Source organism: Rosa rugosa, chromosome 4 (assembly GCF_958449725.1).
Source record: "Rosa rugosa chromosome 4, drRosRugo1.1, whole genome shotgun sequence".
Lineage (NCBI taxonomy): Eukaryota > Viridiplantae > Streptophyta > Magnoliopsida > Rosales > Rosaceae > Rosa > Rosa rugosa.
In genome coordinates, this window is record NC_084823.1 from 33,498,935 (window position 1) to 33,505,592 (window position 6,658).

Consider the following 6,658-nt stretch of genomic DNA (forward strand, 5'->3'; position numbering starts at 1 on the left):
TTAATGAGTACTATGAAGAGACTACTATCGAATTCGAATTATGAATATAATGTTGCAACATATTCTAATTGTCGCAAAGTTATGAATTACTTAGAGCTCTTGAAGAGCTTATATGAGACATATCAATACACAAAGATATTGATGTGTATGGCTAGGTATGCCATGATGATTTTTCAATGTTTTAAACTATACAAAGTTAAATGTGTCAATTTCTCTATATTGTTTAGCTATTACTTTGTGTATGATTTTGAGCATATGGAGATTGTTTTCTAACCTTATCATATGAGGTAAGGCTTATTGAAAATCGTCTAGCTTTGTTAGTATTGCTTTAACTTTGCAGGTATGAAATTTTGTGATGAGCCCCTATATGCAAAGCACACATGGTCTCATTTCAGTGATAGACGCATCAAACTACTATACATGGTACATGTAGCTTATCGCATACATGAATGAGGCTTGCAACAATCAGGGGGAGATTCTCATCAGGGAGAGCATCCAGAATAGAGGTGGCAAATGGGCCACTAAGCACGAGCACGACACGGGCCCGGCACGCTTAAAAGCAGCCCGGCACGGCCCAAGCCCGTTAGTGACCCGGCACGACCCGAGCACGTTAGAATAACGGGTCGGGCTGGGCCTAAGAATATTGGCCCATTGGCCCGGCCCGGCCCGAGCCCGTAATGGGCCCGGCACGGCCCGAGCACGACATATTGTGGGCCGGCCCGTTACAAACACAAAATTTCATTTTGTTTTTAAAAATATTAAAAAACTACAATGATGAGATTTTAATATGAGACCTTTTATTTAAAATATCATGACAATTCCACCAATGCTTTCTTTTATATTGTCAAAATAATGAAACAAAACATTATATCCTTGTTTTGACATAAGTATTTTTTCTAAATATTATATATATGTTTATTAATAAAGACTAATCTCATAATAATACAACTATAGAATGAAGGAAAGAATAATAGATACTAAATCTTCATTATATTAATAAAGATTAATCTCACAATAATATACTAAAAACAATATATTTTGAGTTTTTTCTTTCTTTCTTTCTTATAGTGGAATATAAAAAATTATTTGAAATCTAATCTTAAAAAACTAAGATTAAGAAAAACGTTGTAGAACTTAATTTATTTTAATTTTCTAAATAGTTAAATAAAATTAATTTTTATTCGTTCAAATTAAGATTTTTAAATCGTGCTTTATAGTGGGTAGGCACGAGCACGGCCCGTTATTGACCCGGCACGAGCACGGCCCGACACGATATGGGCTCGGGCCATGGGTCGGGCCGGGCTTAATGTTTAAGTAAATGGGCCGGCACGAGCCCGGCACGATAATAAATGGGCCGGCCCAAGCACGGCACGAAGCACGATTAGGCCCGCTTAAAACGGGCCGGGCCGGGCCGGGCCGGCCCGTTTGCCACCTCTAATCCAGAAGCATGCTACCTAGGACATATGCGCGTTGTGCTCTTTTTGTCCTTCGACCAGGTTTATTTTTGTCCCACTGGATTTTAGTTACCTGGCAAGATTTTTTAACGAGACAACAATAAGCGCGTCCAATTAATACCATCATTCATTGGTGGATATCCAAGGGGGAGTGTTGTAAATATTATTATCTATGTGGATGTCCATGTAAATACTCATTAGTTATGTACTTTGATGTAAACCCTACCTCTATATAAAGGAGGCTAATGAGACTGAATGATAACACTTCTACTTTCTCCAAACTATTCTTTCTGTATCTTCTCCCTACTTTATAACAACCTCCTATATGTTAGATATATACCTAAAATCAAATTATCTAGAAGAAAAAAAATGTATTCTAATGATCAGGTGCCTTTTTAGTACATACATTACAAATAGAACAACTGTATAATATGTTATTAACCTATGTTTGCTTTCTATTCAAGTGTTTATATGAAAAATATAACATACCTTTTATATAGAAAAACAGACCACGAAATAGAGAAATCAGATATAAACCTCGATCTAGGTATTGATTACGAGAGCTTCAATCAAGAGTCTAGTTCATCAAGTGTATTTGTTTAGAGCTTGTGGCATATTAAGACATTTTTGACAAAAACATGTTTTATTTTTCTATGTCACTTAATGAGAATTTATTTATGTAATCAACCTAATCAACAGATTTGGGTATATATTAAAAAAAAATTATGGATGGGTTTAATCTAATAGGTGTAATCAAATTTGGGTGTAAAATGAAATGCCCCTTAATCTTTTAGCTATTCAGTTCCCAATCCTATTACACAATTAGCTTACAAGGTACAATACAATCCTAATACAAAACAATCTAGTTATCCAATCCTCACCCTTACCAAACATGGCCTAGCTAGGGTTAGGGCTAGAGATTTTGATGGAACATTTCTTCTTCTTTTTTTTAGTTACTTTCAGTAGGAAAAGAGTAGGGCATTTTGCAATTTGCATTTTGAAGGATTCCACTAACATCCACAGATATTATTTTCACACAGAAACAAAGGTTTGGTGATTTGAAACCCAACTCAAATTGAAAGAAGTTTGTAGATACAATTCTTGTACATGTCGTATTGGCATTCCCATACAAAGCTCAAAGTCCCTTTACTGATCTTGGAGAATCACAGGTAAATGCATCTGCATATGCATGGGATTGCAACATGTGTTGCAATCCCCGAGTCAGTAGTCAGTTTCATGTGGAGTCCGATTTTGGAAAGTAGGTTTTGGGTTTTATGTATTTATGTTTTTAAAGATTTTTCTGATTGTTAAAATCGTGGTGTTGATGTCCTAGGGTTTTAAGGGCTTGTCTATTCCTAATTGATTTTCCTTAAGATTTGTTGGATCTCTTATATGGAAAGTTTCTTTCCTAATTAAAAGGGAATTAGGGTAGAACCTTGGTGGAGAGGTTTTGCCGTTGGTCCTTCATATATTCAGAAATATACACGGCTGTGACGAAGCACCAAGAGACGCAAGAATTTTGATAGAGTCTTGCATGTTAGTTTGAAATTGTGTCTTCAAAAAGAGTCAAACACTTGGTCCATGTGTAAGTGTTATTGATCATGTTTTCATATGCTAAACAAACTCTCTTGAGATCAGTAGAGAGACTGTGAAGAAGGAAGAGCAAGATTTGGTCATCGTTCAAGTGAATGAGTTCAAGAAGATAGACAAACCGTATGTTAGCTTTTGTCTAAACATTGTAGCCGAGCTAGTGCTATTCAAGTTTGTAAAAGAACATATCCTTTTGAATAAGATGATCATTATTTTGGGTTCTCAAGAGTAAGAGTCCCGCAGTGTTTTTAATATCATACTTAAGGTTTTCACTGCGTAACAAAAATCTGGTGTTCAGTTTGTTATTTTGGTTTCTGCTGCCCAGTAAGGATTGATCCGTGCACTGCAATCCTCATTTTCCAGAAAACATATTATGTCCTTGTATTTTCAAAGTTAAAAGTAAAAAGAAGAAGAAGAATGGAGAGATTGAAATTGGGTTTAGTAATGTTTCAATCACCTTCAGTAGCTTAAAACTACCAACAGGCGGAGCATACAAAAAAGGAAGAGAAAGTAGACTTGGTCATAAATCATAATGATACTATGATCATTCCCGAAGGTCCTGATCGGAATGTTACCTGTTAGTCTGTTACACTGCTTTTTAATCATTAATCAAACTCACAATACTACCATTTTACGGACAGATATGTTAAATTGATCATGAAACTTCAAAGCAGTCAGATACAGAATATAGATGCTTGAAAACATTAAAATCTGGATGGAGGCTCAAAAGTCTCTTTTGATCCAGACTGAAACAAGGTTACTAGATGCTATGCAGAAGCATGCTTTGTTCCCTCCACAACTTCTAATTCTTAACTGATTCTAAAACGATTTTTTCTCTTTTCATCCATGACTACTAGGATTCTCTAACCACTCATACCATGAGAATTTTCAATATCCTTGATTACATTCTCAACTATCTTCACAGTCTATTCATCTTGAACATCAGTTATTACCTCAAGAAGATCAGCCGGAGTTGCTGCTGGATCAAGATCCCAACAACCTTTTGGAGCATTTGGAGCTTCTTCACCTGTAAGCAAGTGTGCAGGGACTTGATGAGACAATCTAAACATCTCTTCTCTGGGAATTCTCATCATGACAGCTGTGGGATCCAAATGACGCCGAAACACTGTCTTGAAACCAGAAACTTTCAGCAGGTGAGTTACAGTAACCCCAAGTTCCTCATTGTAATCTTCAACCACTTCCACCATTTCATACTTGTGTATTACTTCGTCCGGTGTCAATGCATTCCAGTCATTGGACCAATTCCTGTAGAGAGCCCAAACATCACCCTTCCTAGGATATATACACACTGTTCCCCGTGCACCTTTTTTCCACCAAACTTTGTGTGAAAAAGAATTGAGTGCGTTTTTGCATTCTTCATGCTTGCCTACTCTGAACTCCCCACATGTTTTTGAGAAACCAGAAGACACCCAGTTTAGAGGCCCCAGTTCTCTATTGGTTTTTGAATCAAGCCAACTGATCCGCATTGTGAAAGGATCTAAAGAACTTACACTCTGAATTTTGGCATAATACCGAGGCATCCCATTAACCTCATCATAGGCGGCCCAGAACTGATTTTTTTTAAAAGACTTTTCTGTTCGATCCTCATCAAAATTGTGAAAATCAGGATCAGGAACATCAATTGACGTCATTGCTTCCAAGATTTCTGCACCCGAATCTGAGCTGACACCACTAGTGCCAGACTGTTTCAAGTCACATGTACCAATGTTCTTTGTATCCACCAGCTTGCCAATGCCGGACATGTTGCGATCACACTGCATATCAGAGTTTCTTGAGGATTTTCCTCTCTCATTTGCATTCTCTGCCTTGTTTACTGCAGTTTTGGCTACACTAGATGATCCTCGTTCACTCATTTTCTTCCTAGTCTTCTCTTTTAGTATATTCTGTGTTGCATGTAGGGAGATATCATTACTTGTGAGAATGGTATTCTTTGTATCCACCTGCTTGCCAATGCCAGACATGGTGTGATCACACTGTACATCAGAGTGCCCCGAAGACTTTCCTCTCACATTTCCATTCTCCGCCTTTACTGCAGTCTTGGCTACACTAGATGATCCCTGTCCCTTCATTTCGTTCTTAGTCTTCTCTTTTTGTATATTCTGTGTTGCATGTAGGGAGCTATCATTACTTGTGAACATGGTATTCGAGGCTCCATAAGCCCTGAATGGTCCAAAAGTAGCCTCCACAGCTCCCCGATCCATATGATTTTTAGCTTCCTTTCCATATCTGCTCATTCCAACATCATCCATGCATCTTCTCTTTGCAGCATTATTAGCATATCCTGTAGTTGAAGCACCACTGGGCTGATTGAAGGCATGAGGCATTCTAGTTGCCGTTTGTGCCATCTGATCCACGCTTGGGGCATGGGCAGCTGTAAAACCACTAGCAGTCCTCGAGAACGTATGGTAGAAGCTTTGGTTAATTGCAGAGGCTGCACTACTCCTTCCTGTATTGAATGTGCTTCTATTCGCTGTTGTTTCATGATTTGAATTCTGCCACTGCTCTGCTAAATTTGATGGGGTGAACTGCTCTGACGCAATTATAGGTGGAGCAATGTCTATTGGTAAAAGTGTACTTTGGCAACGATGGCAACGAAGATAATGATGAAGGTAAATGAGGAGATACTCATATGTCAACAAGCAAGTAGGACACATGGTCCTAAAGGTATTGGGTGTTTGGGATGAAGCAGCCGGAGTCGAAAAACTAGCCGCCTGTGTGGTTGTCGTCTGACCGTTTGCAGCACTGAAGTTTGTGCTTTGTGTGAAATTGGGAAAATCCTGGGCCACTGTACTCGAAACATTTCTGTGAAATCTTTCATTCCTGATCTTCTGGTCATATGCTGCTCTCTTGGCTTTATCAGACAACAAACTCCACGCCTCTGCAATCAGCATGAATGCTCCATCAGCTCCTGGAGAACCGTTCTTATCAGGGTGAAGAACAAGAGCTAGTTTCTTATACTTTTTTCTCATTGTCTCGTCATCTGCTGTCGGATCCGCACCAAGAATGCCATACCAATCAGCTTCCCCATTTATCTTTTTCTCTGCAGAAATATACACGTCTAGCACCGCCAGCATTTGGGGAATACCCGAAAGACCTGGAAACAAGTTTTGAGCCTTCAAAGCAAACGTCTTTGCCCCCATATAATCCTTTGTAGCGAACTTCTTCTCCGCCATCTCTTTTGCCCTCACGGCCTCATCTCTATTGCACTCCATATTCCAAGACTCCCTTCTTCTCCACTCTTAATCCACGTATTGGTACACAATGCAACTCGGTCTAACGATTCAGCCACCTAACTTCTTCCAAGTACTCCACACATTCTGGGATTTCTCTCACTCTTCAGAAGACATCTAGTCCAAGCAGTACAAAATTGGTCTATTAGACTCAAAAACAAAGAACATTAGACTCTACATAAAAGTCCATGGACCCATGAACATAACAAAAATAACTGCATAGTTTTTTTTTTTTTGGGTCCTGAAAAATGGAACACTGCATAGTTTTAGGGTACTCATGATATCAAGTTAACTAGAGGGGTGAGTGAACCAAAATAAAAAAGCAAAGCTTTTACCAGACCATTTTTTATTTATCTTCTCCAT

General features: G+C 38.6%; 1 pseudogene; it reads right to left on the reverse strand.

The window, feature by feature from the left end:
- Nucleotides 1-3,907: 3,907 nt before the first annotated feature.
- Nucleotides 3,908-6,277, reverse strand: LOC133744684 (uncharacterized; annotated as a pseudogene).
- Nucleotides 6,278-6,658: the final 381 nt, after the last annotated feature.